This window comes from Psammomys obesus, unplaced genomic scaffold (genome assembly GCF_907164565.1).
Source record: "Psammomys obesus unplaced genomic scaffold, mPsaObe1.curated_primary_1811, whole genome shotgun sequence".
Taxonomy (NCBI): Eukaryota; Metazoa; Chordata; class Mammalia; order Rodentia; family Muridae; genus Psammomys; species Psammomys obesus.
In genome coordinates this window covers 12,362,372-12,378,822 of record NW_026585686.1, presented here as the reverse complement: position 1 = coordinate 12,378,822, position 16,451 = coordinate 12,362,372, and the positions used below count along the sequence as shown (strand labels likewise).

At 39.0% G+C, this 16,451-nt stretch overlaps 1 protein-coding gene and 1 pseudogene across 5 annotated transcripts in view; one reads left to right on the top strand and one right to left on the bottom strand.

Annotated features, from left to right (window-relative positions):
• The window catches only part of Ptprd (protein tyrosine phosphatase receptor type D), a gene marked incomplete in the record, with an annotated part of 2,622,804 nt that overhangs the window by 858,442 nt on the left and 1,747,911 nt on the right, over positions 1-16,451 (bottom strand).
• On the top strand, positions 3,251-4,611 carry LOC129692801 (conserved oligomeric Golgi complex subunit 5-like; annotated as a pseudogene).

The following is a 16,451-nucleotide window of genomic DNA, read 5'->3' as shown; positions in this document are numbered from 1 at the left end:
CTCTTTTTCTTTTAGTTCCTTCAACTCTGTCTCTTTTATTTCTTTCATTGATTTAATTATTTCTTCTCTGGAGGCCACAAGCTGTTTGGCTGCATCTTCCCATATTTCTTCATGGATGGCCATAATCTGCTTGTCTTTAACTTCCTCCATTTCTTTACGGATAGCCATCATATGTTTGGTTTTATCTTCCTCTTATTCTTCACGTATTTTATTTGTTCCCTCTATTATCCTCTTCATCAGCATAGATGTAAAGTCTCATCTTCTTGATTTTCCATCTTGCTGTGTTGTCCAGGGCTGTTTGCCCCTGGATGGCTGAGTTCTGGAGATGCCATATTGCTCTGTCTTTTGTTGGTTGAGCTTTTATGCTGACCTCTACCCTTTGGGCTGATTTAAGTGTTGATTGTTTGTTTCTGTGCTTCCTGGAGTCCTGAGTTAGGGAGAATCCCCTTGGCTGGAAGATGATTTTTCCTGAAGGAGTCCTTCTCTGCTTTTTGGTTATGGTCACTCTATGGCCAGTGTTTCTCAGGAGTTGCCACTACTTACCTCAGGTTTATAGCCCTGAGTAGTAGCTGTGGTCTTTGTTAGGCCTGGGGGTGGGGGGGAATCTCCTCTTACCCATAGAAGTTCTCAAGACAGCTTCCCCACTGCTGGGTTTCTTGTTATAAATTTAGTGAGCTATTGCTCACTAAATTTCCATGTACAGTCATCTTGAAGAACCTGCTGATTCCCTAGCTATGGGGTTTTCTCCCAACAGGGAAACTCAGTCTGTTATCCTGGGGCACACAGTTCTGTCTGGGAAAGTGAGAAGTGCACTCAGCAAGTCTCTGGGCCGGAGGCTGAGTGCTCCCCTCTGGGCTGGAAGATGTGCACCTAGGTTGAGTTGGCGCCTGGGGGCGCTGCTCTGGTCTGGAGGCTGGGTGCCTCACTCTGGACCAGAAGCTGTGTGTCCCTGTCTGGGATGGCGGCTGCAGGCACTGCTCTGGTCTGGATGCTGTGGGTGTAGCTCTCTTGAAGGACCAGGGATTCCCACAGTTTTGTCAGTCTAGCTAGGGATAAGTGGTTGATCCTTGGCACAGTATCTGAGGGCTGCTGTAATGGCTCTCTGGCTTTTGTAGGTCTGAGGATGCAGCTGAGTATCCCAGTGCCCTAGGGGAACTCAATAATGGCAGCTGAGCACAGCGCTCCTGCCTGCTTTAGAGCCTAGAGTCTACGTGAATCCAGGGAGACTTTTGGTGCTGGGTGTCCTAAGCGTTAGACCTGATGATCCCCTCCGCTGGGGGTTTCCTCCTGCCAGAGACACCCAGTCTTTGCTTTGGGGACCGCTGTTCTGTCTGGGGTGTCGAGTAGAACCCACAGGCACAGATGCCAGCTTGTGGCTCTGCCCTTCTGGCCGTTAGGAGCCTTGGCTGCTGCCTAAACTGCGTAATTTTCCCTAGACCATTTCAGGGTGGGGGTGTCAGCTGAGTGCTCTGATATCAGACCAGCCTTTTCCCTCCCTGTGGGTTTGCACCTGCCAGTGAAATACAGTCTCTGGTGCCTGGTGCCCTGGTGCCCCCAGTTCTATCTGAGGCGGCAAATTAGGCGCACAGACAGGGCTCCATGCAGGCACCTGGGTTCCAGGTCTGGGTCCGGGCTGGCTCTTGCGGCACCCGCGGATACAGAGTCTTTTTCAGGGGATGTCTGGGTGACCTGTGGTCGGTCCCAATCGTTTCCTGCTCCATGGGGTTATCTCTCCACTGGTATCTCTCACCACCAGTCTATGGTGTTGTGGGCCCACAGTTCAGTCTGGGACCATGACCAGATCATGCTGGCGCGTAGCTCTGGGCTGGTGACCAAGCGCCTGGAGGAACCAGGATCTCTTCCTCCGTTTAGCTGGGTGAGTTAAAGCTAATTGAACCCCCCACTGTGGGGTATCTTGTGAAACACAATCACTTGTATTTTATGGCTGCGATTTCTGATTGCTGGTCACTGTGCCAATCCTGCTGTGCTGCTCCTCAGAATGAGAGTCCTCCCGGCGCCGCCATCTTGTCCCCCCAGCCAGGATATGTTTTAAACTTTACATATCATATCCGTTGCACACATATTATGGCTTCTGGTTTTATGCACTTGTGGAATTCCTGTATGTGTGAATGTGTGTGTCTCTGTATCTATATGTATTCTTAGGCTATTATTACTTTTTGGCTTTTTTTTTCTGTGTTGTTGTTTTGGTCTATTATGACTTTTTATTTTGTGTTATTTTATTTTGTTCTGTTATTATTCCTTAGATGCTTGCTTTTTTCTTGAGAGACAGAAAGTATGTGGATCTGGGTGAGATAAGCGAAGAGAAACTGAGAGGACTAAGGGACTGGTAAACCATATTCAGAAGATATTTTATGAACAATATTTTCATTAAAAAGGAAGGGCTCTAGAAAGTATCCTCTAAAGAACTCAAATAATATAAATAAACCCAAATGTCATTCATTAATGTATATATGGACAATATTTGGGGCAATGCAAATTTGGTCAATACAAAAAATGCACATATTTAATTACTAATGAACCTGCATTTCTGAACTTTAGACTTCAGGAGACTTTGAGTTGGGTTCATTCTAAAAGCAGATCCTTGCAGAAGATGGTAAGGCATGGATTCACAGGCCCTTCCTCTGAGAGTATCTGGCAGGTTTGACATAGAATAATGACTTGAATTCACTATTTAAGTTTATCTTTGAAATTGTTTACATATTCAAATTTAAGGATTATGATCTATTATAAACTTTCCAAAGGTCCTATCTGCAACATTTCAATAGACTGTGACACCCAAGTCTAAACATACTGAGTCTCCTTGTCCTTGCTGAGACTTCTCACTTATACAACTCTAAAATGTAACCAAAAACTAGCAATTTGTTTCCTTACAAAGTGTCAAGTAACATATCTTCACTGAATTATTTCATTTAATCAACAACATAAAGCTAAGAAGCAGCTAGTTCTGGTGTTTATTTTTATTGGCGTAAAAACAAAACATACAGAGTTTTATAGACACCATTATGAATCCAACTTCCAGTTCAAATGTAGGATGAGAATTAAAAATAATCTGGACACAATGGTGTAAACCTGTAATCCCAGCACTCAGGGAGGCAAAGACAGGCGATCTCTGTGAGTTCGAGGTCAGCCTGGTCTACAGTGTGAGTACAGCACAGTCAAGGCTACACAGAGAAATCCAATCTTGGAAACAAAGCTAACAACAACAAATTCAAAATAGAGTGCTTCTTCCATGGCTGGTTGTGGGGCACTGGGTTCCACAGCTGTGTCAGTGACCTTGAGGGAGCAGTTGACAAATGAAAACTGACATAAAAACTTATACTTCTTAATACTTATCAAGCTGGAATTGCTGAGCAACTAGCTAATTTTCCCAAGGTATCAGTCAGTTGCATTAAGAACTGCACCTACAGATTTTTGTAAGATATGACCTATTTACTGGCACAACCAAGTGGGATTGAGTCTTTGGAAGGTATTTTTTCGATGATACAGATGAGAATTGGATCTTAACAGGGAACAGTTGATACAATGAAATCATAAATTGTTGAGCCAGAGAATAAAACAGTAACCAGTACTGCACAACTAACAAGACTACAAGTTGCCTGGGATTCACTTTGAAGAAGAATTCCCATTTCATGTCCCAGTAAGAGACTTCAGGGACAACTGCAAGGGGGATAACAAAAGCTTCTCAGAATCTCAATAAACTTGATTATCTTCCTCAAGAAACAAATCTTTCTGGAATAGAAGCAATAGAAAATGATCTACTCTTTGTTGCAAGAAATCAACATGAAATGAAAAAATCATGCTGACTGCTGGAGAAAGGTGTGGAAAATCCACTCAGGTTGGAACAGCTCTTCAGGTTTTCCATAATCTCAGGACTTTGAAGGATATGGTTGCCAATGTCATGGTGGTTATTGTGCTAATATATAGAAGACAGTATCAACAATGCAAAGTACATCAGCCTTCCCGGTACAAAGTGAGAAGCAGTCCCAGGTGAGTTACTATGGCAACTCTAGGAAACATATCAGCTTTTTACCTTTCCTTCTGGATCAAAATGGAAAAACTTATGGATCATAATTGTGCTGCTTGTGAACAGGTACAGCATTTACAAAATGGATTAACCATGAATATAGATCCTGTTTCTAACATCCTTTTCAGTGAAGAAGTAGTTAAGAATGGAAAGCCTACAATTAAACATGTTTTGGAGGGCAGTTACTCTGGCACTTTCTTTGCACTTTCATGCAGCAACAACTTGTTCTTTTTTGTAGCAGGTCTTTGAAAGTGAATACCCTAGACTATTACATCTTTATAATGACTTATTGAAGACTCTTAAGCTGTACAATTAAAATATCTAAGAAAATTTCAGTACAAGTTGAACTGCTGACCTCCCACACATGAAGGATGATACACAAGACATGTGCATACTGGAAAAGGCAGGTATAACCAGAAAATACTTTGAAAGATTCATTGAAACTCTCTGAGGCTGTTTCTCTCAAAATCCCTACTGTGACTATTCAATCTCATCAACATGGTTTTTCCTCATGGTGGCATAATCCTCCTTTCTTTGACAAGCTTGCAACGATCAGTAAGCAATAGAAAATATTTAAGTTCTTTATATATTCTGGATATTAGCCCTCTATCAGATATAGGGTTGGTGAAGATCCTTTCCCAGTCTGTAGGCTGTCCTTTTGTTCTGAAGACAGTGTCTTTTGCTTTACAGAAACTTCTGAGTTTCATGAGGTCCCACTTATTGTTTGTTGATCTTAGAGCCTGTGCTGTTGGTGTTCTGTTCAGGAAGTTGTCTCCTGTGCCAATGAGTTCAAGGCTCCTCCCCACTTTTTCTTCTAAGCGGTTTAGTGTGTCTGGTTTTATATTGAGGTCCTTGATCCACATGGACTTTAGATTTGTGCAGATGATAAATATGGATCTATTTGCATTTTCTACATGTAGACAACCAGTTCTACCAGTACAATTTGTTGAAGATGCTATTTTTTTTTCATTGTATGGTTTTGGCTTCTTTGTAAAATATCAAGTATCCATAGGTGTATGGATTTATTTCTGGGTTTTCTATTCAATTCCATTGATTTGTTTGGGTATTTTGATGGGAATTTCATTGAATATGTAGATTGCTTTTGGCAGGATGGCCATTTTTACTATATTAATCCTACCAATCCATGAGCATGGGAAATCTTTCCATCTACTGGTATCTTCTTCAATTTCTTTCTTCAGAGACTTGACTTTTTTTTTTTTTCATACAGGTCTTTCACATGGTTAGAATCACACCAAAGTACTTTATGTTATTTTTGGCTATTGTAAAACATGTAATTTCCCTACATTCTTTCTCAGTCCTTCTGTATTTTGTATACAGGAAGGCTACACTAACAAACCAAGTAATCCAATTAAAAAAATGGGTTACAGAGCTAAACAAAGAATTCTCAATAGAGGAATATTGAAAGGTAGAAAAACACTTAAAAATGCTCAATGTCCTTAGTTACCAGGGAAATGCAAATCTAAACAACCTGAGATTTCACCTTACAGCCATCAGAATGGCTAAGATCAAAACTCAAGTGACAACACATGCTGGAGAGGATGTGGAGAAAGGGGAACCCTCTTCCATTCCTGGTGGGAATGTAAACTTGTAGAGCCACTTTGGCAATCAACCTGGTGCTTTCTCTGAAAAATTAGGAATAGTGCTACCTCAAGATCCAGCTGTATCACTCCTAGGCATATATCCAAAAGATTTTTAACTATAAAACATGGATATTTGCTCAGCCATGTTCATAGCAACTCTATTCATAACACCCAGAAGTTGGAAACAACCCAGATGTCCCTCAATGGAGAAATGAAAAATTGTATCCATTTACACAATGGAATACTCCTCGGCTATTAACAACAAGGGAATCATGAAATTTACAGGCAAATGGAGGGATCTAGAAAAGATCATGTTGAGTGAGGTAACCTAGAAGCAGAAAGACAAACATGGTATATATTCATTTATAAGTGGATATTAGCCATATAATATAGGATAAACATACTAAAATCTATACTCTTAAAGAAGCTAAACAACAAAGAAGACCCTAGATGCTCAATCCTCATTCAGAAGCACAAACATGCTTTTTCTTCTGATGTCCATCCTCTTTGCCTTTCAGGATGGGGATTGGACATTTTAGTTAGGGTCCTCTCTTTTGCTTAGTTTGTTTAGATGTACAGATTTTAGTGGGTATATTCTATGTTGTATGTTTATATGAGTGAGTATATACCATGCGTGTCTTTTTGCTTCTGGGACAACTCACTCAGGATGATCCTTTCCAGGTCCCACCATTTACCTGCAAATTTCATGATTTCCTTATTTTTCATTGCTGAGTAATACTCCATTGTATAGATGTACCACAGTTTCTGCATCCATTCTTCAGTTGAGGGGCATCTGGGTTGTTTCCAGCTTCTGGCTTTTACAAATAAAGCTGCTACAAACATGGTTGAGCAAATGTCCTTTTTGTGTACTTGCGCCTCTTTTGGGTATATGCCTAGGAGTGGTATGGCTGGATCTTGAGGAAGCGCTATTCCTAGTTGTCTGAGAAAGCGCCAGATTGATTTCCAGAGTGGTTGTACCCGTTTACATTCCCACCAGCAGTGGAGAAGGGTTCCCCTTTCTCCAAAACCTCTCCAGCATCTCCCATGCTCATGGCTTGGCAGGATTAACATAGTAAAAATGGCCATCTTACCAAAAGCAATCTACAGATTTAATGCAATTCCCATCAAATTGCCAACACAATTCTTTACAGACCTGGAAAGAAAAATTCTCAACTTCGTATGGAATAACAAGAAACCCAGAATTGCTAAAACTATCCTCTACAGTAAAAGATCTTCTGGAGGTTATCTCCATCCCTAATCTCAAGCTGTACTATAGAGCAACAGTTATAAAAACCGCATGGTACTGGCATAGAAACAGAATGGTGGATCAATGGAATCGAACAGAAGACCCAGAAATAAACCCACACACTTACGCACACCTGATTTTTGACAAAGATGCCAAAACCATACAATGGAAAAAAGATAGCATCTTCAACAAATGGTGCTGGTCCAACTGGCTGTCTACATGTAGAAAAATGAAAATAGATCCATACTTATCACCCTGCACAAAACTGAAGTCCAAGTGGATCAAAGACCTCAACATAAAACCAGACACATTAAATCGGCTAGAAAAAAAAGTGGGGAATACCCTAGAACTCATTGGTACAGGAGAAAACTTCCTGAACAGAACACCAACAGCACAGGCTCTAAGAGCAACAATCAATAAATGGGACCTCATGAAACTGAAAAGCTTCTGTAAAGCAAAGGATACCGTCATCAAAACAAAGTGACTGCCTACAGATTGGGAAAGAATCATCACCAACCCTTTATCTGACAGGATTTTTGGATTTTTTAATTGGCTAGTTATTCACTTTACCTTTTTGATTGTAGCCCCATCCTTCCTCTTGTCCCTCTCCCTCCCCTTCACCCCTCACTCATCCCTCTATCCTCCTTTCCTTGACCCTAAGAAAATGAGAGACCCACTCCTCATACCCATCCTAGCATATCCAGGCACGTCAGCATTGTGTACTTTTAAAGAGCAAATATTTTGCTGGGCTTGGTGATGCGTACCTGTAATCCCAGCACTCAGGGAGGCAGAGGCAGGCAGATGGCTGTGAGTTCAAGGCCAGCCTAGTCTACAGCAAGGCCAAGGCTGGCCTTGGTCCAGGACAGCCAAGGCTATGCAGAAAAACCCTGTCACAAAACAAACAAACAAATAAAAACAAAACAAAACAAAAACCCCAAAACCAAAACACCCACAAATATTATGAGAATATGTTTTTGTTTTAATCCCAGGTGTGGGGACACAGGGCTGCTTTGCAGCATCTGACTGTGATTTGTCTTGTGCTCTGGGGTAGGGGTGGGGGCAGTTTTGCCAGCTGCAGATAGCTTCTGTCATTGTGTGACATCTTGAATTTTGGAAAAATTTCAGAGGATATATAAATGTTAGGCCTTGAGAAGGGGAGATGTATTTGGTTAGTTCGTTTTTGCATGTTGTTAAGTAGTTGTTTGCAAAGAAGTGACAAGAAGGGAAAAAAAAATATCCTGGTAGTGAAGGTCTAACTTGTCCCAAGGAGCTGGACATCCTGACTGCTTTCAGGGATCTCTTTCCTTTCCTCTCTATACTTTTTATATCTTATCTAGTGTTAGGAGGTTGAAAGAGTAGAAGGAAAGGGTAGAGAAGGGTGGAAGAAGAACCCGCAAGTAGCAAACATCAGTTGCAACTCTGTTTTAACTCTAAAAAAACAAGAAGAACTTAGAAAATCAGCACTTCTACTCCAATTGCCCCGCCCTAAATCTGGCTGGTGTTTCCTGCTGAGCGCAGGTCTGGTTTCAAACCTTATTTCTTCCTGTCCCCCAATAACATCCTTGGAATCAGCCAGTTTTCAATCAATTTGCTCATTTGCCAGTGTGTAAGCCTTTATGTTTATATCAAAATATTATTGGATGAAAGCCATAAAAAGTTACAAATCTGTCCAAATGCTTATGTTTCATGCCAGCTGAACTCTGCTTGAACACGCCCTAACAGGGAAGGTTGTCAAAGGGATAGCTTCTACTTTGGCCTATGAGTGCCTTTAGGCCTGGAACTTCATCATTTATTCCTATTTCAAATCACACACTTCCAAGTAGGTAGAAAATTGCCTGTCACAGAGCAAGTACTCAAATTGGGTGTTTGAATTCACTGGAAACTTAATTTTGTGTGTGAGAAACACTGATCTGAAGAGGTAAGCATTTACTGAGCAAGCATGTCATTTTAGTGTAGGGGAGAAACATTGAGTTAAATGTTGCTTTTTTTACTAAGCACATACTATGTTTTAAGCACTAGATTTAATGATATATAGCATAAACAAGAGTCATTTCCTTTATTCAACTAGACCCTAAGACATAAAATACATACTAAAAGCTAACAAATATATAAAGGCAAGAATAGAAAACCAACCAAGAGAATAACCAAATATAGACTAATTGAATTTGAATGTTTTATATTCTGAAGTCTTTTCTGATATTTCAAATAAAACATGAAAGATATGGAATCAAATCGACAGTAATGAGGAATAGGCCAGGCAGCATGGGCAATAGGAAGCATAGGTAGTAAGTTGGACTTCTTGCTTTTAGAAATACTAAGCATGCTCCTCTGTAAGTGAGATAAGAACAAGTATAGGCAACGTTAGAATAAACATCACTGTAAAAGCCCGAACTGGTACTAGGTTTTCATTGTAGGACAGCTCTGTGTAATTCAAATGCTTATGATGGCCCTATTCTCAGGAGATTCAGCATAGCATTTAGAAGTCACAATGTAACAGCTTTACATGTACCAGTTTGACTTTGGACAGGTTACATAACCTCTCTTTGCTTCAATCTACCTATTTTTATAATAGTCATAATAACAACATCTGATAGCGTGTCTAAAGATACAGTGAGTGCCAATGACAAAGTCTGGCTCTTAATGTTATATTTCTTCTCATTTTAATGATCATGAATATCTGCTTCTCAGTCTTATGTTAAGTGCTTGGAATAAATGTCAAAAGGACAGCTCCAAAGACAGATGGAGACAATACAATGAGTGTTTTCCTAGGACAAAGTCCGGCTCTTGAAGTACTTACCTCAAATATAGAAAAATGACAGATGTTAAAGGGTACTGTTTGATAAAAAAAAAAAAAGTTAGACATTTGTTTGTTTTCCATATGTTTACCATGAAACAAAAAAATTCTCATTAAAATTAAAGGATTCTTCAGATGATTTTCATTAACACTTTAGGAAGTCCTGTGATGAGAATTCTTTAACCATTTTGGAGTTGTATATTCCCTTTTCTGTGTGCTGCTAATTTAACAGTTTGCAACTTAAGTAAAACACAGGTAATTAGGTTTTTGTTTTGCTTGTTTTTGGTTTTATGCAGGAGAGAAAGCTGTGGTAAATTCCACGAAAATCAAAGTGGGAACACCTTTTTATGCTTTCTTGTTGAGGCTTAATTCAATATAAAGACCCTTTTAAGATTTGATGCCTTGACATCATACTAATATTTTTTTCCCTATGTGTTTCCTACTGACCTCATGTACTGTGATGACTTGAGTATTATGTATTGATAGAAAATAAATGGAAAACTTTGCTATGTGTTTATACTGAAATGTTCAGATGTTTGGCACAGTCATCTGTTCTAGCTAGCCTCAATGAGGACAAGTTCCATAACTAGTAGACTGTATAATTTCATTCTATTTTATATATAAGAAGTAGGTTCTAAAGCTGCATAGAAATCAGATGTTCTCTAAATCCATTCATGTTAAATATATTTATAAAACTAATAATCCTATTTTAATATAAAGTCATACTTTTTAATCATTTTTTGAGGCAGAGTCTCATGTATCTTAAGAGTGACCTAAACTGTGTAGTAAAGGATGACCTTGAATACTGGTCTTCTGAGTTCTAACTCCTGAGTGATGAGATTACAGAACCACACCACTGTTCATGGCTTATTATTAAAAATTTTAATTTTACTAGTTGGACTTTTCCAATATAAGATAAAACTTTGGCTGTGTTTCAGGATTTAGTCTGTGGAAAACAAAAATATTTCTTGAAAGCAAATATGTTCAGAGGTCAAAGAAACAAGTGCTTTCTAGCGGATCAACAACACATGTGCCTGGAACACTGGCATACACGGTCGGTTACAAATCCCTGGTACAGATGGCAGGAGCTGTTTTTCCCTGATGCAAACTCTAAGCCATACTATATCCTTTATGTATTGTGTGCAGTGAAGTCCGTGGCAAAAAGTGTTGCATAGAAAACTTCATTTTATTGTAGTCACTTGGATTATGCTCAAGAACAAAGACCCAAACATGCTGGAAATTAACTAAGGTGCCAGTCTACACAGAAACTGGTTCTCTGTAATGTAACTTCTCTCTAACATAAATGCCATATGTGATAGTCAATTTAGATTTTTACCAGAATAATTAAGTAGTTTAATTATAAGAATTTGATAGAGTGAGAATGACTTTATATAATAATTTGAGAAATGAAATGATTTCTTGTGATATTAAGATTAAAAAAAACAGAAAAATGTATTGAGAAAAATGCATTATTTTATTTAATTAATGTGAAAGGCTATTCTATTAGTGCTTTCTTGTAGGGCAGGATGCACTTAGTCTCCCGAGCTTAAGCAAGGCCTGGTATTTTTGAAGGTTGGGGATTTTCATTAATCCTTGATTGTTTTTAAAAAAGTCCCTTTGTGCCATCTGCAAGTGCACAAATTACCACTTAAAATATCAGTAACAATAACAAGGGTATACAATTTCATGCCCTGAAAACCATGTTTCAGAAAACATTACATTAGATGAGACAAGGATGAAAGGAAAGCTTAAAGACAGTACAGATGGATGGATATATCTTGATTTCAAAGAATTGTGTCATCTTCCTTGGAGACTAGTATTCTCATTCTATTAATGAAAACAAACAATATCTAAGATGAAGGCAGTCTGTTCCCCAATCTAATTAAAGGGATGTTTGATTTGAATGCCTCATTGAATTTACTTTGTCCCTATGCAAACATGTAGACATAGAATTGAGCTGAGGCAATGGTGCTCATTCCAACTCTTCCCTGCCAGGGAACACACCGCAGAACATTTATTTTTGATTGCAAAGGTGTGAGGCTAAGTGGTAACCTTTTCTTCCTAAGCAAAAGTTAGAAGTAATTTTAAAATACCATGAAAATGGGAGTTTATAGTGAGATTAGATTGAATTGTGTTATATTCATTTTTATGTCATAAAACTCCAACACAGAACACAAAGAATACTGGCATTTTAGAATTTTTGTTCAAGAATACTGATTTCAATAAAGACATTTTATTAATTAACTTTTATTTCCATTCATTTTACACCATGTAATTGAAGCCATTTGAGGAGATCTAAAGGAATTCTTTGTTTAATGCGCCTGTATTTAGCTGATTTAGAACCAATGCGTTAGGCTCAGAGTCTGGGGCTTATCCTATACTCTTAGCAACAGAATGGAATACAAGTACTGCTGGGATTGGGGGTATACAGTCAAATAGCATGTGGGAATACTCTTAGACTTCTCAGGCTCTTCTAATGGAGTCCCAAGCTTGGTGATTTTATTTTATTAACACTCTGTTTCTGGGGGACACTTAAAAAATAATATGAAGGTTTCTAAATATTACTCAACAGTGTCTTCAAATGAAGAATATTATACTGATTTGGCTAATCAATTTACTTCAGGGAATAAGAGAGTATATCAACAGAAGGAAGGCAGAGTGAGTTTCTTTTTTTCATATTCTTATTTTTAATTTTTTTTAGATTATAATACAATTACATAAATTTCCATTTTTTCCTCCTTCCAAATTGCTACACATATATTTCTCTTTAAATTTCAAGGCCTCTCTTTCCTTAAGTGTTGTGTATACATTTATTCTTTCTTATTTTTTAATTATTATAATTTATTCATTTTATATCCCAACTGTAGTCCCCTTCCTTAGCCACTCCCAATCCCACCCTCTTTCCCTCTTCTCCTCTTATGGCCCAGGTGTCTTTTCAAACACTGATACTTCAACCAAGGACCATGCATGGAGGTAACCTAGACTCCTTGCTCAGATGTAGCCCATGGCAGCTCAGCTTCCAAGTGGGTACCCTAGTAATGGGAACAGGGGATGTCTCTGACATGAACTCAGTGGCTGGCTCTTTGATCACCTCCCCCTGGAAAGAGTGCAGCCTTACCAGGCCACAAAAAAGACAGTGCAGCCAGTCCTGATGAGACCAGAATGAGTTTCTTTACTTTTTTTTAAAACTTTTTTATTTTTTATTAATTACACTTTATTCATTTTGTATCCCCCCCATAAGCCCCTCCCTCCTCCCCTGCCAATCCCACCCTCCCTCCCCTTTCTGCATGCATGCCCCTCCCCAAGTCCACTGATAGGGGAGGTTCTCCTCTCCTTTCAGATCTTAGTCTATCAGTTCTCATCAAAAGTGGCTGCATTATCCTCTTCTGTGGCCTGGGAAGGCTGCTCCCCCCTCAGGGGGAGGTGATCAAAGAGCAGGCCAATCATTATGTCAGAGGCAGTCCCTGTTCCCATTACTAGGTAACCCACTTGGACACTGAACTGCCATGGGCTACATCTGTGCAGGGGTTCTAGGTTATCTCCATGAATAGTCCTTGGTTGGAGTATGAGTCTCTGGGAAGTTCCCTGTGTTCAAATTTTTCTTCAAAAGCATTGTAAACAACAAAAGCAGAAGAAAAAGATGCATGTACAATATAGACAAAAGCAGATTATTATACCTCAATAGGATCATGCTTGGCAAGTCTAAAGTCCTATTCTAAACTAATCCTGCCTATCCATGGTTTTCACATCTGTAATTTACAATAGAATACAGGAAGTTATTCTTAGTTCTCTAATTTTCTTTTTTAGTTATCTATCACTAACACTAACCGGGAGCAGCCTTACCAGGCCACAGAGGAAGACAATGTACCCATCCCTGATGAGACCTGATAGACTAGGATCAGAGGAAGGAGAGGGGGACCTCTCCTATCAGTGTACTTGGAGAAGGGCATGTGTGGAAAAGGGGGAGGGAGGGTAGAATTGGGAGGGAGGAGGGAAGGGGCTACAGGGGGATACAAAGTGAACAAAGTATAATTAATAAAAATTAAAATAAAAAATAACAGTGTCTCTTTCAAAGCACATACTGGTTCTAGTTTTGCTGTTGTGGCAACCAATAACCAAACAGTTCTCTTTGATTTTGACATGGCTGATCTGATACTTTTTGATCCTTTTCGACAACTTCAACAACTGTTCAAATATTAAAAATGAAATCACTCAAAAATCCAAGAGTGGCCCCATCTTTCTTTTTCTAATGAAACCCTGTCTCCTCCCAATTCTTCATCTGATTTGCTGTGTTCATTCCTTTCCTTGTTATCTGATTCTTCCCAACAGATTTTATCATTCATTAATTCAAAAGGGTGTGCACCTGTGTGTGTTCAGATGTGACACCTGGCCTCTAAAAAACTGAAAAGCATATTACAAATGTCAAATAACTTATAACATTAAATGAAAAGTGCAGATTCCACACAGGATGTTGCATAGGAGACGGTAGGAAGGAGCATGTCTACAATATAACCAACTACTTCAGGCCCACCATGTGTGGGATTATAACAATGGTTCTCATTTAGGTCTTGGGATTCGTACCTTGAATTAGGTTAATTTAAAGTACAACCACTCTGGAAATCAATCTGGCGCTTTCTCAGACAACTAGGAATAGCGCTTCCTCAACATCCAGCCATACCACTCCTAGGCATATATCCAAAAGAGGCTCAAGTACACAAAAAGGGCATTTGCTCAACCTCAACCATGTTTGTAGCAGCTTTATTTGTAATAGCCAGAAGCTGGAAACAGCCTAGATGCCTCTCAACTGAAGAATGGATGCAGAAATTGTGGTACATCTACACAATGGAGTATTACTCAGCAATGAAAAATAAGGAAATCATGAAATTGGCAGGTAAATGGTGGGACCTGGAAAGGATCATCCTGAGTGAGCTGTCCCAGAAGCAAAAAGACACACAGGGTATATACTCACTCATATAAACATACAACATAGGATAAACCCACTAAAATTGGTACATCTAAACAAACTAAGCAAAAGAGAGGACCCTAACTAAAATGCTCAATCCGCATCCTGAAAGGCAAAGAGTATGGACATCAGAAGAAGAAGAAAACAGGAAACAAACTAGGAACCTGCCATAGAGGGCCTCTGAAAGCCTCTGCCCTGCAGACTATCAAAGCAGATGCTGAGCCTGATGGCCAACTGATGGGCAGAGTGAATGGAATTTTATGTAAGAAGTGGGAAATAGCAAGAGCTGGAGAGGACAGGAACTCCACAAGGAGAGCAACAGAACAAGAAAATTTGAACACAGGGAACTTCCCAGAGACTCATACTCCAACCAAGGACTATTCATGGAGATAACCTAGAACCCCTGCACAGATGTAGCCCCTGGCAGTTTAGTGTTCATATGGGTTCCATAGTAATGGGAAGAGGGACTGCCTCTGACATAATCTGATTGGCCTGCTCTTTGATCACCTCCCCCTGAGGGGGGAGCAGCCTTACCAGGCCACAGAAGAGGACAATGGAGCCACTTCTGATGAGAACTGATTGTCTAAGATCAGAAAGAAGGAGAGGAAGACCTCCCCTATCAGTGGACTCAGGGAGGGGCATGCATGAAGAAAGGGGAGGGAGGGTGGGATTGGGAGGGGAGGAGGGAGGGGCTTATGGGGGGGATACAAAATGAATAAAGTGTAATTAATAAAATAAAATAAAATAAAATACTATGTTTTAGTGAGATGATCATTTCTTAAGAATAGGAGCATTTAATGGTGTCTAGAATTGTAATTTTAAATTTATAATTCTAAGTTTAAGTAGTTCTTATTTTCAACAAAGTTGAGAGAAGCTATGTCTCCCATCACTTCTATACTTCAACTCAGATTTTACACTTGACACTGTCACCTTGGAACTTAGTACAATCATTATATGTAGCAAGAAAAGTATTGCATTTTGATTTGCTTCCTTCTAGGCATTCCTGTTGGTTCAGAGAAGCATCTAACTTATAAGGTGAGAACTGAATGGTTTAGGAAAAACAAACTTTATCAGTGTGTGTGCATTCACATATTAAAGATATTCAAGACAGTGGCATATCTCCTGTGAAGCTGCTTCCAGGACTATATGTGACACCTTCATTTCACTCTTGGTGAGTTCTTTTATAAAAGGTAATACCTGAGAAATCAGTATTTTCATTGTTTCATAGTCCAAAATTCATAAACATGTGTCCTGACAAAATGTACTTGAACCTAATTACCAAGGAAATGCTGACATTAATCCAACTCTCTAAAGTCAGTCCCTGTGTATTGAATTACTTGGACTGTAATATTGTGAATATATGCTGTGTGTTAAAACTTTGGTTATTAATAATCTGTAATATGAAATTATCCTATGAAATAATTTTATTGACTATTTCATATATTTAGTCATAATAGCAATAAACAGATTCAATAAAAGCAATTTAATCTTTCTTCTTTTTCTTTAAAGGTTGAGCATATATTTATGGCAGATGCATAGATGCCAAACTGAAAATGTCAAAATATAATTTTAATACAAAATTCTGTTATATCTCATCCTGTGCACATGTATAAATACAGAAAATACATTTGTTTATTTTTTATGAAACACCTTTAATTAACCTCTGAAGATAATGTGATACTGAAAGTGAATTCTCAGCCTTCACAAACTCATCAAATGTTGAATAGAGAATAATTCTCTGTGACAATTAGTTCATGTTCATGATAAAGAGAAACAAATGGCAAAGCACTAGGAACTCAAGT